At 37.3% G+C, this 26,812-nt stretch overlaps 1 protein-coding gene across 1 annotated transcript in view; it reads right to left on the bottom strand.

Annotated features, from left to right (window-relative positions):
* Nucleotides 1-26,812, bottom strand: part of LOC126969327 (uncharacterized) — a 69,348-nt gene that overhangs the window by 27,620 nt on the left and 14,916 nt on the right. The gene's annotated exons all lie outside the window — the stretch shown is intronic.

The following is a 26,812-nucleotide window of genomic DNA, read 5'->3' as shown; positions in this document are numbered from 1 at the left end:
CTGCCGCTGAATTCCACCTTCGCAAGACACGCCACAAGTTAGGATCACCATCTGGATGTGTGGCGGTCCTCCACAGTGCGGTTTTCAAGGAGCCTTCTTCCTCGTACTACGAAGCTGTGGAATGAGCTTCCTTGTGCGGTGTTTCCGGGACGATACGACATGGGTACCTTCAAAAAAAGCGCGTACACCTTCCTTAAAGGCCGGCAACGCTCTTGGGATTCCTCTGGTGTTGCAAGAGAATGTGGGCGGCGGTGATCACTTAACACCAGGTGCCCCGTACGCTCGTTTGTCCTCCTATTCCATAAAAAAAAATACTTTTCCTATTTTCCTCACGATATGGACACTAAACGGTCGTTCCCAATATACTATCTATAGATAGAGATAAATTACATTCTTCTACTGTCAGGAATTAGCTGTCAATAATCTGAAACTGTCCCAATAAAACCGCAATCTAATCGTCTTATATTGTGACGCGTGAATTGCAATTTTCATACAAACTTCTATCGCTGGTAAGCTATACGTCGTCCCATTGACAGACAGCGTGACGTGAGTTGCTTTCGACAAGTTTATTGGGACAGAAAATTCAACGATAGTTACGATTTTCATCTCAAGTAGGCCACAACCGGGGATAGACTGAATATTGGGAACGGCCGTAAATGACAGGGTTTGTAATTGTATATGTATATATATTCTTCTGTACATGTGTTGACAGTGAACTCCTCCTAACCGGCTGAACTGATTTGAATGAAATTTTCCGTGTGTGTTCAAGTGGATTCGAGGATGGTTTAGATCCACAATTGAACTACCTCCTAAATGGCTGGACCGATTTTAATGATATTTTAGATTCTCAAAACAGTCCATATATAATTCTCCTGTGTATGTCAGTGATCTCCTAGTAGATATATACAGGGTGGTTTTTTGAGAAGGGCGGTGATGGCCAAGTCGGAAACTACGAGACTTAGAGCAAAGTCGCGGAAGGAGTCATGCTCTCGATTTATAAGAAAACAATAACAGCATATTTAGTTTATTAAAATTTCTTAAACTTTTGACGTAAATCGACTCGGATGATTTTTTCAAATAAATTACATCCTGTATTATTGGACCAATGGACTCTGTTGCTAATAAGGATCAATCTTTGCAATGAAATTTATTACTAAAAGTGTATATTCTGATTTCTGAGACAAGTTCGGCCCTTAAATACCTCGACCAGGGTGTTGGCAGCAAGCGCATGCCAGTCAGCCAACTCCAGCCCTCGCGCGGACCACCACTCCTCGCCGCGAGCCTCTGAGGCGAGCATTCGGGACAACTCCACTGCAGACGCTTGGATTGCTTTCTGTTACAAAGATACGCAATCTATATATACATATAAATGTATTGCTGTTCGTTAATCTCGCTCGAAAATGGATGGACCGACTTGGCTAATTTTGGTCTTGAAATATTTGTGGAAATCCAGAGAAGGTTTAAAAGCAATAGAAACATCAATTTTGTTTTTCCTCTGATGTATCCCCCGTCGTTCAGAAATAAATTAAATAAGAATTTTTATATCTTTCTAATTTTCTCAGGAGGTAAAAAATAAACTTGATTTGAAGTCAAATGGTGTTGATTAAATGGTGTATGATACATACGGATCATTATCCCAAGGGTAGTGGAATCACTTTTCACGTTTAAGTACCCTACATACTCGTGCGTTAATCAAAGGAAATACTATACTTATTCAAAAATGATTTAGGGACAAATTTTTTTTATGGGAGATGATGATAAGATCACCGCCGCCCATATTCTCCTGTAGCACTAGAGAAAACACAGAAGGCTGGCAAGGCCTTTAAGTAAAGTGTACGCGCTTTTGTTGAAGGTGTACACTTATCTAGCTAATATAATATAAAGTTCCAAAATCCATTTCCTTTATTATAAATATAATAATATAGACACACTTATTACACAAATTATGTTGCCCCAAGTAAAGCATATATAGCCTGTGTTATGGGTTACAAGACAATGATATATTTAATACAATATACTTACTTAAACATACATAAATACATATAAACATACATAAGTATGCTCCGCACCATCTCCGGAGCACCACGCTTCGTACGAAATCAGGTCATCTCCAGAGACCTGCGCATGGAGAGCCTGGACGACTTCGTTCGTCGCCTGAGCACCTCTATGTTCGCGCGCGCCGATGGAGCGCGATCCCAGCATTTGCGTGGCATCGCGCCATACCATCGACGACCGCCGGACAGAAGAGGACTACCACGTGACCTAGTCTCCTAAGACACGACTGCTTCCTCGCCGCTGACTGATGGGCGCTCACCGGTACACTATCGGCGGGCTCGACCTCGCTGAGCGGCGGGCGCAAGCTAACCACGGACCTACAAACCGGCTGCAGTCCGCAGATCGCTCGCGACACTACGCGGGCTTGATCGCACTGTAGCAAGATACCACCGGACATGACACCACGGACCAACCGGTCCCACCCAGTGCCCCGTCTGTAGTTGCAGGCGGCGTTTATACTACTGAAAGGGGCCATCGCCCCGAACAGTTACCCCGAGGCCCGTAAGGACCTACGCGGAAGACCCACCAGAATTTTAGCATTTACAGTACTTGGAGTTTGGAGATTAAAAATTAGAGAAAATCCAAATTTCTTTACCAAAATTTTATGGAGTGACGAGTCAACGTGCCGAAAAGATGGATTTTTGAATCTCCATAACTAACACAGCTGGCAGCTACGAAACCCCAGACTGATACGCGCTGACAGATCGCAGTATCGATTTAAAATTAATTTATGGACTGGTATTATTGGTGGGCAAATCATAGGTCCTTATGAGTTGCCAGCGACAATAAACGCGGAAATCTACTTAAATTTTCTAGAAAGTACGTTACCCGGGTTACTGCGAGATGTGCCACTCGAGACTCGAAACATGATGTGGTTACAGAATGATGGATGTCCTGCGCATTACGCTGTTTCTGTGCGGAACCATTCAAACATTGAGTACCCCGGTCGGTGGATAGGGCGTTTGGGTCCAATTTTATGGCCACCACGATCGCTTGACCTAAACCCATTGGACTTCTTTTACTGGGGTTGTATGAAAGAGAAAGTATACAGCCGAGATATAAATACAATAGAAGAGTTGCGAGCGCGTATTCAAGAAGCGGCTCGTAAAATTGAAGAAGCTGACCATGGACGCCGGATTAAAAGATCCTTCATTAGGCATTGCTGCACGCGGAGGACATTTTGAACATTAAGTGTAATCGAAGCAATAAATGTTTTGACCAGAAATAACCTTGTTTTTTTTATAGGCCTTTGTATAACCGTCTTTGTTGTTTTTTTTACCTGCAGATCCCTTTGAATTGGGAATAAACTTGTAGTAACTGGTTACACACAGTCGCATGTATTTTTACGAATGCAAATTAACAGATGATTAGATACTATTTAGATTAAAATTGCATTCTTAATGGAATAAAATCATGTCTTGGTGTGTTATAGCTTAAATCACGAAAATTATGACATTACTTGAGAAATGGAAATCCCGACCTAGCTTAGTTCTTTTGCTCCTGGAGCTAATATTATTTGCTAAGGTACCCACTATCATACCTATTTAGAATCTACACATACTAGCCATGTTTTTAAGATAATGGGCAGCTATAGCATCATACTTTTTTTTTCACAATCAAGGGTCAAAACTACAAGTAATTACAAAAAAACGGAAAAAAATTACTTAAAATGTTAGTTTTAATAATAATTTACGATACCAACGGCTATAAATGTAATTAAATTTAATAAAACAAGTCTTTAGGAGTACGATGCCAAAAAAAATACACAATAATACCTAATTTTAAAGAAATGGCAACCGATTGAATGATCAAAGGAGCAAAAATTTTGAAAAAAACTAAAAGTATACATCATTTTTACACTGTTGGTAAAACTGACGTAAAAACTAGATTTTATTGTAGCCTGACATCGGGGTTACCTCCACTTATCGGATTATCCATTATTTACGACAGACCCTGTATATACAGTGTACTTGAGTGTAAATAAAGTGGTTAGTAACACAGTAACGGTGAGTGTTCGTATTTGTGCTTGATCCCGAACAAACAAAATTGTATCAACGGTACGAGTATATAGTATGACAGGACTGCTTCCATGTTTTATACTCGTTCACTGAATTTAAATCACTTTTTGAACATCAAAAAATCTACTACACATTCAAAAGGACAGAGAATACTGAGATGAAACGGGCGTAAGTAACTCAGCGGGTCATTTTTTAGGTGAAAGGATAGGCTATTAAAACTATTGTGAGACATTATTTACTTATTTATTAATACGGCTTTACTCACGTTTTATCGGTGTGGGTACTGACTAGTTTCGGAACATTCAGAGGTCCTTCATCAGGGTGAGTGTAGTAGGTTCGCGATAAAGTTAAAAAACGTTTGTGTGGTAAAGGTTACTATAACATAAATGACTTTCTTAATGATACCACAGATTGGGAATGGAGTGACCGCCCTCAGGCTATTAAATAATAAGTTTAATTGTACAATATTACTTTGTAAACATATTTATTCGATGAAAAAAAAAGCCCGCTGAGTTTGTTGCGCCCATTCTTCTCAGGTCTGAGGCATTCATTTTGGAATGGGTGGTAGTTTTTTGACTTTCAATAAGTGATGTCACATCCTATTTTGAATAAAAATATTTGAATTTGAATTAGATATAAAGACCCGTCTCTTTCTTCGGACTTAGGCTCATTAATCGCACCCTTCGTTTGTGCGATTCGCAATTTATTGAGTCAGAATTGACACACGTGCGGCAAGTGTTCAAAGGCAATGGCTACAACTGACGACAGTGTTATCGACTGGCAAACACGACCATCAAACAGCGACTTCAGCATGTGGAGCGGGTGCCGCATATCTACCATACATGAGACGGGTAACGGATCAATTTGGACATCTGTTACGCCGTAGATATAGCATTAGGACAATTTTCCCTATGGCCCTAAAGCAGATTGGTAGTCTGTGTATGTCAGGTAGTCGAGACCCACTGGAGAGCCCTGGCGTAACCGAGCACATCCGCAGTGTACGAAAATTAGACAGCAACACCTTGGCAGTGGCATGCCCTAAACACGTAACATTATATTAGGTTCGATAGGGTGAAAGTAATGGCTCGCGATAAAAACTTTGTGTCTCGCAAGCTGCTGGAAGCCATAGAAACCGGCAACCTAATTTTAATAGAGACAAGGGTTGGGATCTGCCGCTTACTTGGAAACCCGTGTTATTAAACGCATCACGCAATAAGACCCATAGTGCCGATGATCAGGTGGCGGACATTTTGTGCATCCGTAAACACCAATAGTGACATAGTGACAGTGATACCGTGTTCGTCATTACCACCGGCGCACCTCGCGCCCTGTCCGGCCGCGCACTACGAGCCCAAGTCCGCAGTAAGAGACGGGACGTTATCGCGAACCCACTACACTCACCCTGATGAAGGACCTCCGAATGGTCCGAAACTAGTCGGTACCCACACCGATAAACGATGAGTAAAGCCGTATTAATAAATAAGAGAAAGGATAGGCATCTAGTGTTTCAAGATATAAGATCATTAAGAGAAAAATTTAAAGAAATAGACATTTTGACTGTTGCTTCTCAATACATTTTCGATAATGTTTTGTATGTTCATAAGCACATTAAGGAATTTTCTAGAAACTGTGACATTCATAATGTTAATATGGGGAACAAACATAAACTTGTTATGCCTATAACTTGGTTGGGTCGAGTTAGTAAGTTTTTTGTTGGGCGATGTATATGCTTCTACAATATGATCCCAGAAAATGTACAAAACAAATGTGTTACGAAATTTAAAAGAATTGTTAAAAAACGTTTGTGTGGGAAAGGTTATTATAGCATAAACGATTTTCTTAATGACACCACGGACTGGGAATAAAGCGAACACCCTCAGGCTCTTTAATTATAAATGTTTATTGTACGATATTACATTGTAATCCATATTTTATATTAAAAAAAAAAGCCCGCTGAGTTTCTTGCGCCCATTCTTCTCAGGTCTGAGGCAGTCTCTTTTGAATGGGTGGTAGATTTTGACGTTCAATAAGTGATTTTAAATCCTATTTTGAATAAAAATATTTGAATTTGAATTTGATAATCGTCAACGCACCGTGAGCTCGTGAGCCGGCATCCTGACCCTGGCCCGCGCAGCATCACTGAGCGGCAGCGCGAGATCCCGCCTCCTCGTGGCAAGCTTCTCCCGCGCTGATCCGACCAGTGAGCTGCATTCCTTCTCTAACTGCAGGTATGCTCCTGTCTGAAATAAAAGCGATTGAAAATCAACATTATTTATTTTATTAAGCTATTACATAGCTTCTATCGCGAGCCTTGAGCGTGGAGACCGAATCCAGAAATTCCGTAACGAAAATATCCTAACAAACCCCATACTAGATGGGGGGGGAGGTTTCGTGGGGAGACAATGTGGCTAGGATAGAAATTTGTTAGGAGGGGGTATGGCAGGTAGGTTAGTAAGTAGGTGGAATAAACAGGGGGTTAATGGTAAGTGGGGAATTTGGGTACCTCTGGTATTTTGCCTCGATCTTGTATGTCGATGATCTCCTTCCGCAGGCGATGTTTATATTAAAAGAGGGAGGGGGAAAGAAAATCAATTAAAATTACAATGCTTCACACTTAAGCTTAGATTTATACATTTGGGAGATTTAAAATTTACAAACAATATTATATACAATAGTTTATTAAAGCCAAAATTATTTTAGCTGATTGCACGTCAGAGCAGAATAGGTCAATATAATCCAAGCGCTTTAATTAATTGAAAACATTTGAATTGCTTAATGCATAAGCTTGGAACGGCTAAACGGGACACTGAGAACCTTACGGTTACCTTTTCGAGAGTGCTGGTATGGTACATTATAACTAACTTTGGAAAGGAGATGTCGTATTACAATCAAAAACAACGGTGTGTGTGTATGTGTCCTCTATCCAGCTTAAATTAAAAGCATGAAAAAATTTAACACTTATTTTAATATTCATTAATACTATAATTACCTTGGCAATTTGGACGGAGAATGGTCCGAAGCAGGCGTCCACGAAGTGCTTGTAGTCTCTAAGTGGCTTCTCTATGGCCGCTTCGATCTGCGTCGCCCACGCATTTAACGCGTCCGCTTCAGCGCGTGCGCACACGGCCGCTAGCGCTTGGGCTGCCCTGCGCGCATTATTACCTCATTAGGGGGCGTCCATAAATTACGTGAGATGATGAAGGGGGAGGGGGTCGAGCCCAATCTCATCTAATCTTACGTTGGAGAGAGGGGGGTTTCGGCAAATATCACGTATTTTTTTTTCTGATTGAAACAAATTAAAATATACTATTTTGGTCCATTTAAACCCAGATTTTTCACTAATTCGTTCGAAAATAAATTATTTCATTTATACTTCGATATTATACATCAACTAACTGACTGTCAAACCACCATATTTGTTTAATACCAAATAGCTTAATTTACATTATATATATATATTTTTTCTTTTTACAATAACAATCCAACGCGTTTATATAAGAAATCCACATTTCAAAAAATCTCACGTAAGATTGGGGGGTGGGGGAGGTGGTTGAATAAAATCTCAGGGGGGGAGGGAGAGACAGAAAATTAAAAAACACCTCACGTAATTTATGGACGACCCCTTATCAGGGAGCGTACATTTCATGCCCGTTTCGTCATAATGACGTATTAATATAAACACACAGGATGTTTCAAAAAACGTAGTGACAGATAGTCTATCAGCGTTTGATTCTAACATAATAGTGTCTGAAATATAAAAATTAAGTATTTAATGGGATGGAAACAAAATGCTTTATTGCTCTTTTCAAACTTGTTGACTACGGAGAAGGCGAAACTGAGTGATAGTACTTAATGTCATATTACACAATGAAGCATTTTGTTTTTAAGGCGCTATAGTCCTAAAAAGTAACATTTTTAAAAATCTACTTAAAATACTTCTACAAATACTACGGTTCCAATTTTTTGACATGTTTATCTTCATTTCTTTATCTAAATTATTGCTGTTTCGAAAACACGATTTCGAAAAAAAATCTCGATAGATTTATTTTTTGAAAAATAGTGTTTTTTATTTGAATTGTTTATATAATCATAAAACTATGATAGCTATTAAGGGGTGGCCATCTTGAATTCCAAAAATGATCCCAAAATCGATCTCTGCACCCTCGAGAACCTCGGACACGATATCCAAATTGCTGAAATCATAATTAAGTGCGGCGGCCATCTTGGATTTCAAAAATGATCACACAATCGTTCTCTGCACCCTCGAGAACCTCGGATACGATATCCATATTGCTGAAATCATAATTCTGTGCGGCGGCCATCTTGGATTTCAAAAATGATTCCAAATTCGTTCTCTGCACCCTCGAGAACCTTGGATACGATACCCATATTGTTGAAATCATATTTTTGCGCAGCGGCCAACTTGGATTTCAAAAATGATCCCAAATTCGTTCTCTGCGCCCTCGAGAACCTCGGATACGATACCCATATTGTTGAAATCATAATTTTGCGCGGCGGCCATCTTGGATTTCAAAAATGATCCCAAATTTAGTTCTCTGCACCTTCGAGAATCTCGGATACGATATCCATAATGTTGAAATCATAATTTTGCGCGTAATATAACATTTCTCTCATACGTCGATAAAAAAGAGTTACTTCAAAATGCATAAAAAATATTATCACAGTAATTCCGTACTCTATCACAACTGTAAGTTTTAAAAAATATTACGCGGTTCATTCTGGGTCGGCGGTCGTTGACCCGCATCGCTCGGTTCGTTCTCAGCCATGCCCGACGCCCGTGTCCATGCGTACTTATCGAATCTAACGTTCGCGCAATTTTTACCTAAAACCTAACCATGTTAAATATAAATTTACTAATAACCATCAAGAACTATTTTCCTATTGTAATGTCATGTCGATACACTCTAAAATAAGATTCGATATTTTAGTTGTAGAATATAATAATACATATTGTAATGTTAAGAAATATGAAAGAAAACATAATATGAGGAAAGTAGCCTACCTAAATAAGTTTTGTCTACCTAAATATAACAATGTATATGGTAAAAGAACCTGTAACTATGTATTACCAAGGATATTAAATACATTACCTAATGATCTAATAGATATATATCTGCAAAAGAAAACAAAAAACTAAACAAATACTATATAGAAGCTAATAACCAGGAATACCTATGATGTATATATTTTTAATAATACTACTATATGTTATATTAAGTCTTAAGTAATTAAAACAATTATTGTAATGCGAACTTACAGCTCGCACATAAAACTTAGAGGTTTTGCGAGTATGTCTTCATTATTATATATATATTAAGATAATTTTGTTCATTGAATAAATAGGTAAATAAAAATAAAACAAATGTTGGTAATAAGCTAACTGTTTCAGAATCTTTAATAGAGGGTTCAAAGCATGGGTGTAGATAAATAACAATACGATAGCAATACTCACGTGATCTGGTAGAAGGCGCGACAGTGCAAGCCGGGTCCGGCGACGCGGGTACAGAACGCACTATCGTGTGCGGGAACGCGCGCCGCTCGCACGATGATAGCGTGCCACGCGACCACTTCCCACACGCCGCGGAGCGACCACCAGCTCACGCCGCCTGCCGCACATAACAATAATAGCTTACCTTACCCTACATGCGTCTATACCATAGGTTCTCAACGTGGGCGATAACGCCCCCTTGTGGGCATTTAAGACTTTCGGGGGGGCAATAGAAGACCCAGAGAAAATTAGGGGGCATTGCGATGGCGCAGATGGGGCGTGGGTAGATTGAAAAAATATAGTCTAAAAAGGCAAAAAAATACACGAAAATACTCTAGAAAAAAACATATTCTCAAAGTGGGCGGTGAGCAAAATAAGGTTGAGAAACTATGGTCTATACCAGGGGTGCTCAAACGGTCGATCGGGATCGACAGGTCGATCGCGAGTGCTTTTTGAGTAGATCTCGAGTTAAAAATCCAGTAGAATAAACTAAAATCGGTAATTACGTACCATCTTATGAAAAGTATGCTCAGGACATGCAGTGTCGCGCACACGCTTCAACATCCAAAGTCACTCTTTAGTTAAGCTTAGAACTTTAGAACGCGTTTGTTTTGTAAGAACCAATAAACTCGTAATTTTGAATAATAATTATGAGCTTTTTCATTGACATTTAAGAGCAGACCTACACTTACCTTGACTAAAAAAATGCATATTTTGCGCAAAACTAATATCTATGTCATCGTGACACTCTACCTAGACAACAATCCTTCATCACACATACTTGAAGCCTCTCAGAGCCGATCGATCGTAGTCTACAAATTTTGAGGTATCCTATTGACTTACTTTATAAAATACTAGCTGACCCGGCAGACATCGTACTGCCTGAATCAATAAATAAAAGACCAAAACTTTTGTATGTACGTCAAATAATATTGTTTGCGTTCATAAATTTAATTTGTGACAAAACTTAAGATTTATCAATCTACATAAAAATAATCTGATATATAGTTAACAACTGTATTTAATCCTCCTGAAAAAGTTAATTAGTTAGTAAGTAGTAAAAGTCTAATTAGTTATTCATTTTAAACTATTATTTTAGTTTGATTACTGAACGATGGGGGACACATCGAAGGAAAATCAAAATTGTTGTTTTCATTTAATTCCGAGTATTTTAATATTTATTCACCTTTTAAACCTTCTCTTCCCATATATATATATATATACATATATATAGATCTGTAAGAATTCGACGGTCGTATAGTCTTGGAAAAAACTATAATCCTTTCAAAGCTAGGGCTCAAAAACAAACCTAGGGCTCTCAGCACCTATCAATTGAATGCTTACTTTATATAATCTATATATATATAAATTTGGTCTTTTTTTTTAATTATTTGTGGAAGTCCAGAGAAGGTTTAAAAGCTGAATAAATATGAAAATACTCGGAATTAAATGAAAAAAAACAATTTAGATTTTCCTTTGATGTGTACCCCGTCGTTCATAAATGAAATTAAAATAATAGTTAAAAATGAATAACTAATTAGAATGTTTATATCTTTCTAACTTTCTCAGGAGGTAAAAATATTACTTACTTAATTTTAAATAAGTATCGTAGGTAGATTAACAACAGTTGTTAACTATCTATCAGATTATTTTTATGTAGATTGATAAATCTTAAGATTTGTCAAAAAATAAAATTTCTAAAACTAACCGCACCACATAAAAAACAAAAAATATAGTTAATCAGAAAGCTTTAAATTGATTAACAGACTAATTCATAACTGTGTGTCTGTCAATATCAAATTGATATATCTTTTTTACCTTCTGTTTTGTAAGTAAGCAACATCATGTGTAATTAATCAAAAATAATAATCAAATTTCATTCATACCGAGCATTTCTTTTTGTTTTAATAAAAAAAAAATGTTTGTTTTATTAATACAAATACACAAATAAAATTTGATAAACAAAATTTTATCAACGATGCGGGATTCGAACCCATGACCTCCCGTTCCGTGCCGGCGCTCTAACCAACTGAGCTAACCGTTCGAGTACCGCCTCGCTATAAAATTATGTTTGCTTTTTGTTCAACTCTCAGGTCAAACGGTTAGCTCAGCTGGTTAGAGCACCGGCACGGAACGCCGGAGGTCGTGGGTTCGAATCCCGCAACGTTCATAAAATTTTGTTTATCATTTTTTATTTGTGTATTAATCCTAGAAGTGAGGGTTATCACATTAAAAACATAACATATTGTTTAATACAAATATTTAGGTCTTTTATTTATCGATTGAGGCAGTACGAAGTCTGCCGGGTCAGCTACTAGTATATATAAAGTTCTCGACATTGATATAGCAGGTGATAGTTTTCCTAAACTTAAAAAGAAGCTAACGGAATACTTTCTATCACAATATAGCGACGAAATAGTTTAGTATTTTATTCTTATTTGGATTTTTGAAAAATTTATTACTAGGTTTTTTTGATTTTATTTTTATGTTAGCTCCAATTGTGTGTTATATGTTCATTGTACTAGAACCAGCTAGTTGACTGTTACAGCTTGTTGGATCTTATAATATCTTGTCCTTCTTTTCGTTTTTTCTGCATCTAACTAGTATGTCTCTTGCAAGCTGTGGCAATCTCTAAGTGGGTCTACAATATAACAATTGTTAGAAGGTAATCCATCGAACAACATTATATTACAAACGTTGCTTAGTAGATAAAATTAATCGTAATAAAACCAGTAACCATTGATCGGTCCGGTCCTAGTTACCATTGACCATTACAGGACCGGCCCGAGTAACCATTTTAACCATTATTACCAATGCAGTACGCGAGTAACCATTGATCGGTCCGGTCCTAGTTACCATTAACCATTTGTCTATAACCATTACAAGACTGGTCCGAGTAACCATTTTAACCAATTAATAGTAGAAATCCGCGTACTCACAAATAGAACCATTAATTATGTTATTTACCAAGTGTCATAAATTAACGTAGTATCATAAGTAAATAAATACTTTTACCATAAACCCAATATAGATATCTACCCCTGAGTGCACCCCTTTTCAACAATAATACGTAACTATCTCATTTTGTCTAGTTTAATAATGATTAATTGTTACCCGTTGATTGTCCTTAAATAAATTAAAAAAATAATAATAATAGCTGTGAGGTACAATAATGTATCAGCAGACATTACAACTCTTACAACAAATCAAATCAAATCAAAATCAGTTTATTCACGTAGGTCACGGAAATGACACTTATGAATGTCAAAAAAAAATCTTATTGAATCTACCGCTACTTCGTAAAGAAATTTAATTTACTAATGAGAAGAAGTAGCAAGAAACTCATTGCCACTCTTTTATATCAAGACTTACAGATCATTTCAATTACAATATAATATGTAAAATGTAAAATGATGCAACAAACACACTCAAACGTCAATGTCTTACACGAGTAAGTCAAAAAAGTTAATTTAAATTAATACAAAAGTTATTGAGTACAGTAGTTGCATCATCCACACACACCAACAACAAAAATAACACTCTTCAAAGCTTCCTGCACCTCATTTAACACGAGCAGTTTGTGGGTTGACTATCCGCAGAACCAGTACAATGCCCTGCGCGTTCAATATTACAATGCATTCAGTATGTTATTGGGGCTCCCAGGAAACTGCAGCGCGTCGGGATATTTTCTGAGGCACGCGTAGATTATTTTTACTCGGCTATGCGTAAGCGGTGTACGTCCCTGTTGCGTGGGGTCCGTGCTAGCCCCAATGGTATACTGACAGCATTTTCTCACAGGTTCGATTGTCAGTACCTGAACCACTGCTGTGTGATACACGTGCTGACGGTCGGTTCTGTCCTAAGCTAAGAAGGCTTAGATTTTAAGATATCTTGTACAAACACTAGGTTTTAAGTTACTTTGTTACTAACACATTATGATCCTTTGTTGTTCGAAATAGAATTGATTATTATTTCATCATATTTTCTACACTTGTATATATGTAACATATTTATATAAAAAACAATATTACAAATATAAATATAAAAATAGAGTCCCGCCGGCGTTGGTTCATGACTACTCCGCCTGTGGTTAGGGCAACAGACTGAGGAAAATCCGCAAGATGCGTGCCGTTCCCAAGATATTTAATATTATTATTATTACATATAACACTTCGACACTTTTAAGTACTATTGTAAAATAAATATTGAAAAAAAATTTAGTCTGACATTAAAAAACAATGGTTTAATTCAGTTATAAAAGACACATATTTCCTAATCCTCCAAAAAGTATGTCTTTAAATGATGACAAAAGTCTGACCGAAGACAAATTCTTGAAAATAACCCTAAATATTACAATCTAAACTAAACCTAACAACAACCTAACCCTAAATTTAAAATTATTATTAAATACAATCGTATTGGTCTAAAAATATTCGGTAAACCCATGAATCAAATAACTTCATGAACCTTCCAAAATCTGGAAGTGCCCCTTGGCACTAGATCTGTCATATACTACAAAATCGAAAGTGCCGTACGGCACACTACGCCCTGACCAAGTTCTTACTCTCATTTTATTTATAACATAGTTTATTTTGCATGGTCTTATAGCTTGTTTCAATACATCTCTTATACATTCATTCAAATCATCCTAATTTTAAGCTATCTATTAATACACGTAAAATAAAACGTTTTGGACACGTGGAGCGAATGAGTGAAGAAAGAATGACGCATCAAATATATAAGACAAGTGTGTGTGGGCAAGTCGGTCGCGGGAGACCTCGCAGAACATTCGTCGATCAAATTGGGGACGTTTTGATAAAAGGAGAGGTCCGAAGCACCCGCAACCGGCGAGCATGTATCAAAAGAGTAATGAATGTAGAGGAAGCGCGTGAGGTTTGTAAGGATAGAAGCAAATGGCATTCTATTGTCTCTGCCTACCCCGAAGGGAACAAGGCGTGAGTGTGTGTGTGTATGTATGTAAAATCAAACGCAATGACAGGCCGCGGCGCGGGGTCACTTCCCGATTACGGAAGGCAAGGAAAACAGCTTACCAACAAGTAGTATCAGCGCCGACAGCGGGCAGAGCACTAGAGCGACTGCGACAGCCACGACCGGCTGAACAATACCAAGCAGGCCGATGCGCCATAGTAACACTTCGAATAACACGAACCATCTGAAAAATATATCAAAACTTTTGAACACATTGTTCAGGGTAGGTAAATAAGATAGAATGTGAGTTAAAACTTTATTACTGTATGTTCATAAGCACATTGAGGAATTTTCTAGAAACTGTGACATTCATAATAACACGAGGAACAAACATAAACTTGTTACGCCTGCTAGTCGGTTGGATCGAGTTAGTAAGTCTTTTGTTGGGCGATGTATATGCTTCTACAATATGATCCCAGAAAATGTACAAAACAAATGTGTTACGAAATTTAAAAGAATTGTTAAAAAACGTTAGTGTGGGAAAAGTTATTATAGCATAAACGATTTTCTTAATGACACCACGGACTGGGAATAAAGCGAACACCCTCAGGCTCTTTAATTATAAATGTTTATTGTACGATATTACATTGTAATCCATATTTTATATTAAAAAAAAGCCCGCTGAGTTTCTAGCGCCCATTCTTCTCAGGTCTGAGGCAATCTCTTTTGAATGGGTGGTAGTTTTTGAGGTTCAATAAGTGATTTTAAATCCTATTTTGAATAAAAATATTTGAATGTGAATTTGAAATTTCAATTGATTTATTAACTTTTATAACTAACTTATAATGTAGGATGAGATGATTAAGAATATGAGTAGCGAGCAGTATAGGATCTGTCGCGAGCTGCAACTAAGAGATCGAGAAGTACTGAGTAGTAGGGATTTGGTAGCCTACTGGTTTATTACTAAAATAATTTACTTATCTTAATATATATATATATATATAAATTACGTGACACGTTGTTTGTCCGCGATGGACTCCTAAACTAATGAACGGATTTCAATGGGGATTACTTCATGGTGCGCAGTTTAGTCCAACTTGAGAGATAGGATACTTTTTATTTCGATTTGCGACCCATAATTATTTTTATTTCCAATATTTGTTTTGTATGGACATATTTTCTATGAGAGAATTTATTGACGCACGGTTTGACAGTTCTGTGGTGAAACAATTTCATTATAACAACAGGAAGCATTTTTTACGAAATAAATCTCGATGTTTTTAAATATTATTGGCAAATTCATATAAAATAGTTTTTTTTTTATTATCTACAGAATAACGTCTGTCGAGTCAGCTAGTATAATATAAATCATGCAGCGTGGCCTGATTCGGTGTCACTACCACCAACAGGTGTAAGTTGTACACTCTTGGATTGCTTTTTATCCAGACTTCAACTCCTCAAAAATATTAGTCATGTATATATATATATGTTTTTAAACTTTTATCATCGCGGAACTTCAATATAGTTATTATTATGACGGCATCAAATCAATAAAATATATATCGTTACTACCCGACATAATAATTACAGTCACGCATGTAATTACTTGACTTAAACTTTATTTTAATTGCTATTTAGTCTTTAAATGTTTTGATGTTTATGTAAATATGATACAATAATGCTTCACACATTGAAGCACATTACTGCTTCAGGGTAGAAAAAGTCGCCTCTGTGGTACGCATCTAGCCGCCATCCTGTGTAACGAATATAGTCTCCAACTATAAAATCATACAGGTAGTGAGGCAGAAAATGTGTGGAGTAGGACCTTTACCAGGAGGCACCTTTGCGCAGGATGGTGGCTAGATGATGGGTACCACAACGGCGCCCAGATGATGGGTACCACAACGGCGCCCATTTCTGCCGTGAAACAGTAATGTGTAAGCATTATTGTGTTTCGGCGCTCTGAAAGCGCCGCCGCCGAATTGTAGTGCCGCTCATTTTTGGGTTTTTGAAGAATCCTGAGCGACACTGAATTGTAATGGGTAAGGCGTATCAATTACAATTAGCTGAACGTCCTGCTCGTCTGGTACCTATTTTTCATAATCAAAAAATTAAAGAGGCCAACGGCGACTAATGTTGCATCATCTTAGCGATGCCCCTTATTATAATAAAAAAGGTGTCAAAATAAACCTGTTAGTGCAGACGGGTGAGACGTTGTCTAGCTCGTACAGCAGCGCGCTTGCCACGTGCGCCGACAACGCCACAAGCGGCATCCACAGCGGCACCGACGCGGCCACCACCAGGCACAGGCCGCTGACCATCAGCACCACCACTGGGAACAACAGCAGCAGGCCCACCGACCCCAGTCCGCCCACTATCCCGTAGTTCCAGATGCGATTGGCTTGTCGGCTTAGTCCTTTGCCCAAAAGTCCTATAAAAAAAAGGATAATTAGTTGTTTGTGCGCATAGAAAATAACGTAAACTACAATTAGTGTGATGAATATATAACCTATAATATGTTTCTGTTCATATCGTATGCCTCTATCTAAAAAATAAACATATTTTTGCGTTGTTTATTATTATATACCAATATATTCTCAGTATATTTTACCTCAGGCCCAAATTGAAAAGTGAGAGAGAAACAGCAAAGGATGCAGGCAAACAAAGAATGCAATTCCGGTGCCCTCAAGGAGGTTCGCCTGCAACCAGATGAGACTACACAGGGTCAAAATACTTAAAATAGTAGATGTTGTCACCGGTCACCTGTCCCTTGAACAAGCATCTATCTATCAGAGGTGTAACAGACAGCCCTTTGTGTAGAGTATGCATGGAAGCAGAAGAAACGCCAGAACACGTGCTTATGGAATGCAGGTGTGAGGCCGAGCAACGGGCAATCGCTGCCGATGCCAGCAGAAATTTAAAAAGACTGCTAGACTTCTGGGACGATCTGGGCTAGTTGGAATAAGAAGACAAACGAGCACGCACAATGGCCCAATCAAGAGGCTAAGTGTGTAAACAGCCTAGCAAAATTAAATTGACTTTAAAATATATTTTAATTCTAGTCTTTAAATAATGACATTTAAAAATAATAATTTAAATTGACCTAAGTGCTTAAAATATAGAGTTTGTTAATATTTATTTATTTATTTATTTATTTAAAACAACAAAATCCATAGAACTTAAATTAGGTTTTATAACATAATTTAAGTTTATAATATCATTTTGTAGGACTTACATCTAATAACGGATTTACAACATTTATAATAAGACATGATATTTGTGCGTGTGGGGTTTGGTGAGAGTGTGTTAATGTTAAATCAATTATAATAATAACTAGAACTTTGTTAATAATAATTTTGCAAGCCAGAAATGGCCGATAACATTGATACATTAAAACTATTTACACCCATTGTTACATGTTTTCTAGCAAAATAAAGGATTTATTTTAATCAAAACTTACTAAACTAACATTCTCAGTAATATATAATGGTACTATAAGTACCGTTACATCTAATTATAAACGTAGAAGTTATAATATGAATATTATTTCAAAATGCATGAATTATCCCAAAGACTGCACCAACATTTCTCTACAAATCGATACACTCAACAGATGTGGCGCGACTGTACATTTAAATACGCATGTTGTTTCCAGATATGATTGCCAAAGAAGAATTTCTTACAATGATCTCGTTGAAAGAACGTTCTCGAATAGTAGATATCTATGATATTTAAATTCACACAGGAAGTTAGAATACCGCTGTATAAATTTGATGTAGTTGTGTCATTGCGCTGTGCCAACGAAGACTTTCCAAACATTTTCGCTTTTCGCTGTGTGATTCATCAATCAACAAGCACTTTGTAGGATAATATTAAACATAAAGGAAGTCATTACCATGGCCTTCATTTAAAGCACAACTGGAGAGTAGCAGTTTGGTGCGCACCGACTTACGTCTTCACACAGATATGAGGTGGCTAACTCGTGGAACATTTTGACCAATATTTCACGAGCTATCATTATATTATAGATATCATAATATTTCTAGAAGCCAGAGGCTGTAATGTTTAAAACTTTAAAAATGGCACAGTGATTTGGCTTTCTTGGTCGACATGACAAAGCACCGCCTATAAACCGGCATAGGAGGACAAACGAGCGTACGGGTCACCTGGTGTTAAGTGATCACCGCCGCCCACAATCTCTTGGAACACCAGAGGTATCACAGGAGCGTTGTCGGCCTTTAAGGAAGGAGTATGCGCTTCTTTGAAGGTACCCATGTCGTATCGTCCCGGAAACACCGCACAAGGAAGCTCATTCCACAGCTTTGTAGTACGTGGAAGAACGCTCCTTGAAAACCGCACTGTGGAGGACCGCCACACATCCAGATGGTGGGGATGATATCCTAACTTGTGGCGTGTCGTGCGAAGGTGGAATTCGGCGGCAGGAATCAGGTTGCAAGGAAAAGACAAAATAAAATTGTTGAAATAAGCTCCATAAATTAATTGTCCCTTCCACTCGTAGGGAGTAGGGTATCTATGCTATACCTCACCTGTATCGGGTTCAGTCTCAAACTTGGTCCTTTCCTTGGAGACGTGCCGCCACAGCCGCAGAAGCCTCGACCACATCGTCTGCGTCTCGCTACTACGCTTTGGGAACAGTGTGCCGTTCACCTGGAACCAGGAAATGAAATTAAAATTATATTATTTGCAAGAAACAAGATGTTAACATAATATTATTAATAAACCAATATGTTTCCTCAATTGACAAGCAAAATATGTAATCGTGTTGTCCACATGATTCTTTTTAGTGTAAAATTTCGCTAATTTATAAATTTCAGAGTACCAACACACTACTGTCATACTGAAACATGTCGGATTTCACAAGGAGTTGCGTCTTTTACTTAGATGACTTCATACTTTCATACCCTTTGCCAATCTTTGTTTTATGGAGACTCGTATCTCGAAATAGCTTACTATGTCGAAATGGGACCCTTGGAGACAATAATATCGATATAATAATTGCAACATTTTGATATCTGGGTAGATAAATGGGCAACTTGAATGCAAGTATTACTTAAATGGATGAAGAGTTAAGTCATTCGTACAAGCCAGGACTTAGCAAGAACACAAGGAAAGGCTAGCTAACTTTTTGCCCTTAATACCGATTTTCATTATTAGGAAAGGCTAGCTAACTTTTTGCCCTTAATACCGATTTTCATTATTATAACACTAGAAATAAGGGATTGCTTGTAACTATGTCTAGTAGGCTTCATAAGATACATAATAGCTTTAAGGGTAAATGTATTCACTTTTATAATAAAGTCCCAGCCACTGTTCAATCATTATCAATAAAAAAAAAAATGTTTTATAAAAAAAAATGGCTCTTTAGTAAATCCTACAACTCCAAAGCTGTATACCTAAGTGATCGGACAGCCTGGGACCAGATTATGATTATTTTATAGCAATAACAATAGTGTCTTGCGCCGCTTCTTCTATCTCAGGGCGCCATTTGTTTCCGAAGCGGTGGCAGTGTTAGAAATGACATCAAAAAGGAATCTAAAGGAATCAATATTCAGAGTGCCTTTTACATGAATGCGCCAATATTTGTCGGTAACCCCAGCAGCGTCGCCAGTGAGCAATTATTTAGCGGAGCTGGTCTTTATATACGATGACACCGGATCAGATTGTTAGGTGCAAATGCGGCCAAATTACTATTCATAAAATATAACTTGCCTGGTGGCAAGTAGTAGTCTACTACTTACTTTTGAATATTAATAAAATGTTCATTCGCGTTTTCATTACTCGCGGATTAGAAATTTTTGACCCAATTTCTATATTCGCGGCTAAAGCTTTCTTTATTCGCGGATGTAATCGGTATATAGCATATTAATGAAAATAATTCCAACATAGCCGAAATTGCGAATGGAATAGGACGAGATAAGTACGAACAGATAGCAAAATTGCGATTGAAAAATTTTAGTTATGAACAAAGAAAAATTGCTAATGCCAGTGCTGAATATCAGTTTGAAACGAAGGACCTTTTAAAAACTGCCAAGCAAGGAAAAATTACAAAATTCTTTAAACCGTTGCCTGAAGATAATAATTAATAAGCATGGTCAAAAGCTTTAATTAAATTGTTTTTATATGATTGTTTTTTATTTTATCACCTAGGAACGTATCCCCTATAATCCCATATAAATTACCATTCCGTATCTGTATTACGGTTTCTGTATTCGAGGCATATTTACCAAACATATACCCTGCGAATAATAGTTATTTATGCAACTGTTGTGTAATAAGGGGTATTAAAACACGAATGTGGATTGGACACGAGGCGAAGCCGAGTGTGATAATAGTATCACATGAGTGTTTTAATACCTAATTATCAACAGTTGCATACAAGACTTTATCTACACCCAGAATATGAATCCTCTAAAAGATTTTGGAACAGTTAGCTTACTGCTAACATTAAAACACCAGTCCTAGTAGTAACCTAATATCATTAATTACTGATTATATATAAATAAACTAAGTATTAATGAAACAATTATTTATTTTAGTAGTAATTTACATTTTGTATAGTGCAATAATTAAAATTCACTCGAATATAATGTTCTTTTGCAGCGTTTAAAATGAATCGCTCATTTTTTGTAAACAAAACAATAAAAATGTCGAAGAAAAATGGCGGGGATTCGAATAACCTACTTTTTTTTTACGGCGCGCGACGTCCTGGTAGTGTGGAGCGCGCGTAAACGAAAATGTTTGTTTTTTTTTTTAAATTCATACAGATACCACGCATCGAACAGTAAGAATGTGGCTGTCTGTTGAAACTCTTTGCGCATGAAGGGATAAAAAAAACATAGGAGTGTTGTTATGAAATTCAGTACAATATTACAACACTCTTTTGGATGATGTAATGGTTATTAGAACATTGGGTGTTTTAATGTTGGCAATAAGCTGTTTCAGAATCTTTAATAGAGGATTTAAAGCATGGCTGTAGATTATGAGCTTTTACTGTATATCTATTTGTAATCTAGATTTGGTGTATTCCGAAGACACTTCCGTTGCATCACTTATATTTCAACTAAGGGTTCACCTGCGAGAGTTCCCGCTCGGGCACGAAGGCTGTGACGCAGAGTGCGGCGCGGAGGGACAGAGGCGAGCACCACGCCACCACCACCCCCAGGAGGAACATCATGTTCCACGTCCAGCACCAAGCTCTGTGGGGAATATAGTTCTTTTTATTTTAATGAAAATAAGAGACGAGACGAGCAGGACGTTCAGCTGATGGTAATTGATACGCCCTGCCCATTACAATTCAGTGCCGCTCAGGATTCTTGAAAAACGCAAAATTCTGAGCGGCACTCCAACTGCGCTCGTCACCTTGAGACATAAGATGTCAAATCTAATTTGCCCAGTAATTTCACTGCGCCCTTCAGACCGAAACACAGTAACGTTTACACATTACTGCTTCACGTAGGCGCCGTTGTGATACCCATAATCTATCCGGCATCCTGTGCAAAGGTAGGCCCCACTGGTGAAATATAAAGACCGTTTTCTGAATCAAACTATACATCATAGAGAAGCTTAATTCACACTCCGACAAACTTAATTAAGGATATTCTAGTCTAATGGAAAATATTCTACAGGTAATAACTGTAAAGTGTTAAAATAAGACTTAATTCTTTAACTTGTTTTGTATTAAAAGTTATTTAATATCTATATATTATATCTCTACTACTTCATCAATAGAGAGGCTTCTTTGAGGATCGCGGTTAGATATACCTTCAGAAGCGCCTTTATCTGTTGTGAAGCAGAAATGTGCAACAAGCATTGTTTCGCTTTTAAGGACTCCGTATCAAGTGATAGACTGATCTATCCATAGAATAATAACAATCAGAACGATAGTTTAATTCATAGTTCCTATCAATATAGAAGTAACATTATAATTAATATGTGCGTGAGCGTCACGTACTTACATTCGCTAACACGCACACAGACAGCCAAATAATGTTGCAAGTGAATAGACATTTCCCTAATATACATCATATATATCAATTTTGTTGAAATCATATTTTCGCGGCGGCCATCTTGGATTAAATAAAACAAAATGGTGCGTAACCGAAAATCGTGACGTTTTGCTATAAAATTTCTGTCATACGTCGATAAAGAAGTTTCACTTCAAAAATATTCAGACGTTTTGAGAACCTCCTCCTTTTTTGAAGTCGGTTAAAAAGAGTGGCCGTTAATGTTCTCACGAGCTCAATTTTTTCCGAACATATAGTAAATTCAATAATTTTAAAGAAATATTTATAGTGACTATTCAAAGCGCTTAGTTTAACCCAGGTAATTGAATTAAAATTAGTTGACTTTGACTTTGAATACTTATAACATTATGTGGCGTCGTACATTATAGCCTCCAATCAATATCTACTAATAAACACAAAAAGCTATGCAAGCGGAGGAACTCGGGGTAAGTATATAGTACTTTCATAGCTGGCAACATATTTTTTAATGGTCTCTGTTTTGTTTACAAAATATATTGCTGTTTTGACGAACGAATTAGCTTAGCTTAGCTTAAAAGCTGTGAAATAGTATTTAGGTGTGAAATGTGATTTTCTGATCACTTACTATTCTTGCCTTTACTTATTTATACAATGAGTGAGGATTGATACATCTACTGCACTCGTTACTAATTTGAGTATATTTTATGATTCATCACTTCTTTTTTTATTACATATCAAAACATTTAAACATTCGGTTTATCACTTTACATACACTGTATCAAATGTAACGTAAAATTCTTGCCATTTCTTCTCAAAATTTTTTTTTCTTTTTTCATAACGTCTGGCTCGTTTTTCCTTCCTAACAAAAGACAAAATGTGATACTTCCATGCCTTACTAAAGGAAAAATTTTTGAAGGGTCGACAGAGTGATCCTCTATGCGTTACTTTTCATTTATAATGGACAACAAAATCTAAAAAGATACAAATTAATATAATACTAATAGTGGACACACCTATGAGCCATATTGACCAAACGCCACCCTGGCCACCTGGTGGTAGTAGTCCTGATCTTCTCGCGATGGACCAGGAACACGGGCTGCGAGGGGTCCGACCTGGGCGTCACAATGTTGGTCGCGCGGGAACTGATCACGGTGGGAATGCGCTCGGACTTGCCCCGGAAGTGCCTCACTACCACCCAGTTCCGGGGCAGCCAGATCCGCGTGGCCCATTTGAATTCACAGGTCGGCGTTTGGGCAGCACGGAGTTCCTTCAGGAAAACAATTACAAAAAATATATTTTTACTCATGGGTCAATCGCACTATCTATCTGTATATTTGCAGTTGCCACAAATTGTGATATTTCGTATGAAATTATTATGAAAAATTGAGAAATAATTCCTAACGTGAATGTCTATCTTTGGACTCTGAACAATAACTGACCATTTTGGGGTGAGTCAAATAGATCATAGCATAATGTTAACTATCTCGTCCAAAAAATCCACAAATAAAAAATATATAAGTACCTAATTCGCGACCATAGACTTATTATATACATAGACTATTCTATAGTAAATTATGGGTCTATACGCTACAGTAATTACAGCTGAGATTCTTGCGCCCGGTCTTTTCAGGTCTGAGGCAGTCTATTTTTAATGGGTGATAGTTTTTGACGTTCAATAAGTAATTTTGAATAAAAATATTTTAATTCGAACAGACCACCTGATAGCCGATAATGCGTATTTAATATTAAAAATACTAAGGATCAAATCATAATCTGTTACAGTCACAATAGATTCGCATTCCTTTATCTATATCTCCGATGAGAGTTAGAGATGTTCTGTTTCGCAAGTTTTAGTTGTCTATATGCTAGTACTAGCCGTTCCCGCCCGCTTCACTGGGCGAATTTTACAAGGAAATGAATTAAATTTTATTCATCTAATTACAAATACAATAAAAAAAATAATAGGATAAATTTCGCATCGAATGGTGGTAGTTTCATGTCGATACGACCAGTGGTTTAGGCGTTATTGAGCCTCAAACAAAGACAATTTTCATTAAAATATATATAATACTAGCTGCCCCGACAGACGTTGTTCTGTAGATGATAAAAAAATACAGTTTTATAGGAATTTGCCACTAATATTTCAAAACATCAAGAATTATTTCGTAAAATATGCTCCCTGTTTTTATAATGAAATTGTTTCACAGTGGAACTGTCATACCGTCCGTCACTAAATTCTGTCATAGAAAATATGTCCATACAAAACAAATATTGAAAATAAAAATAATTATGGTCGCCCGAATCGAAATAAAAACTATCCTATGTCTCAAGTTGGACTAAACTGCACTCCATGAAGTAATCCCCATTAAAATCCGTTCATTAGTTTAGGAGTGCATCGCGGACAAACAACGTGTCACGTAATTTATATATATATTAAGATATATATTGAGAGTCTACGTGCGCGACCTACCTTCATAAGCAGCGGTTCCCGATCTCTTAAGAAGGTAAGATCTCTCAGCAAGAAGTATCGGTGCTGGTGCAGTTTGTGCGCTTGCATCGCAGTGGCCGCGTCTTCGGCCGCCGTAAACCGAAACTCGGAACGAAGCACTCGCGCCGTCTCGTTCAGGCGCTCCTTGCGCCACGCGTGCGAGCGAGACAGAATCGGGTGCGATGTTCTTAACCGCGCCTCGGCGGTGGCCAGACCGGCGTCTAGCTTACGTCGCACGCCTTCTTCTGATCTGTTGATAATAGAAAGTTTATGAAATGATAATAGAGCATTATATATAGAAGCGAAGACACGTTTCATTGCAGATAAAATTAAAAACAGTAAAAATAATGTAAAAGCTACTTGGATTGTAATTAATAATGAAACTGGTAGATTGTAATTGCTATATGTTTATATGTTAATAATCGCGTTATAAATTCGGAAATAGAAATTGCAAATGAATTTGATAAATATTTCTTCGAATCCCAATTATCACCACCAAAGACCTCAACTATTCACCAAAAGCAGCACAGCATATGCTTAAATTACACGAACTAGTAACTTACATTAATTTGAAATTTAAGTATGTTCAAGGTAATGATATACTAAAAATCTTCAAATTACTTAACCTGAAAAATACAAAGGACCTATGGGGCCATTCGTCTTATATTGTAAAAAACATACTTGACATTATAGCACCTGAATTAGCAATAATATTTAACGAATGCATTGATGAGGGTGTATTCCCTGACCTCATGAAATACAGCAAGGTTATGCCTTTGCTTAAATCGGGTAGTTCTTTTGACCCGGCTAACTTCAGGTCTATTTCAGTGCTGCCTGTTTTAAATAAAGTTTTTGAAAAACTTTTGCTTCAGCAGTTACAAATGCATTTTTGCAAATTATTGAACAAAAATCAATCACTAGGGGCTTATCAACAATTAGCGGGTACTAGACTCATTGAACACATCTTTGAGTCTGGGAAAAGTAACAGGATGCACTGGGCATTTTTGTGATTTGTCCAAAGCATTTGACTGCGTCCACCATGAAACTTTACTCCTAAAACTAAAGGATTACGGATTAAAAAATACAGCCCTAAATCTGTTAAAAACATATTTAAGCGAAAGAGTTCAGATAGTCGATAGATGGCAAACAGTCTTCCTGTAGCCTGTAGGAATAGGTGTTCCGCAGGGTTCTATTCTCGGTCCTTTTTTGTTGCTTATATATATTAATGATTTACCGTTTGTGGTAGATGATGACCATGAGATTGTTTTTTTTTTGCTAATGATACTTCACTTATTTTTAAGGTGAAGCGACGTATAGATATTGATGACGAGGTAAACAATAGACTCAATAAAGATAGTGCGTTGGTTTAAGACGAATAATCTGCACTTAAACAGGAAAAAAAAGTGCTTCGGTTCATTACACCAAACACAGCGGAGGTACAAACCATCGTATTTATAAATGACCAGAGATTGGAACTTGTGGAACACTACTGTCTTCTTAGGTATCATTAGATAAACAAGCAACAACAAAACAACAAAACAGCAGATAATAAGCTTCAGTGGGGCCCACATATTGTCCAACTTGCAGATAGACTCAGCTCTGTGGCATACGCCGTTAGAAAGCTTACAAAGTACACGAATGTTGCTACCGCTAGATTCGTGCACTTCAGTTATTTTCACAGCATCATGACGTACGGTATTTTACTGTGGGGTCATGCTGGTGACATTGATATAGTGTTTGCTCTGCAAAAGAGAACTGTTCCTGCTATATATCAGCTTGGTTATAGACAGTTTCCATGCGAGATCGAATC

Source organism: Leptidea sinapis, chromosome 18, assembly GCF_905404315.1.
Source record: "Leptidea sinapis chromosome 18, ilLepSina1.1, whole genome shotgun sequence".
Classification (NCBI taxonomy): Eukaryota; Metazoa; Arthropoda; class Insecta; order Lepidoptera; family Pieridae; genus Leptidea; species Leptidea sinapis.
Note: the sequence above shows the minus strand (reverse complement) of the source record. Positions and strands in the feature narration are given on the sequence as shown.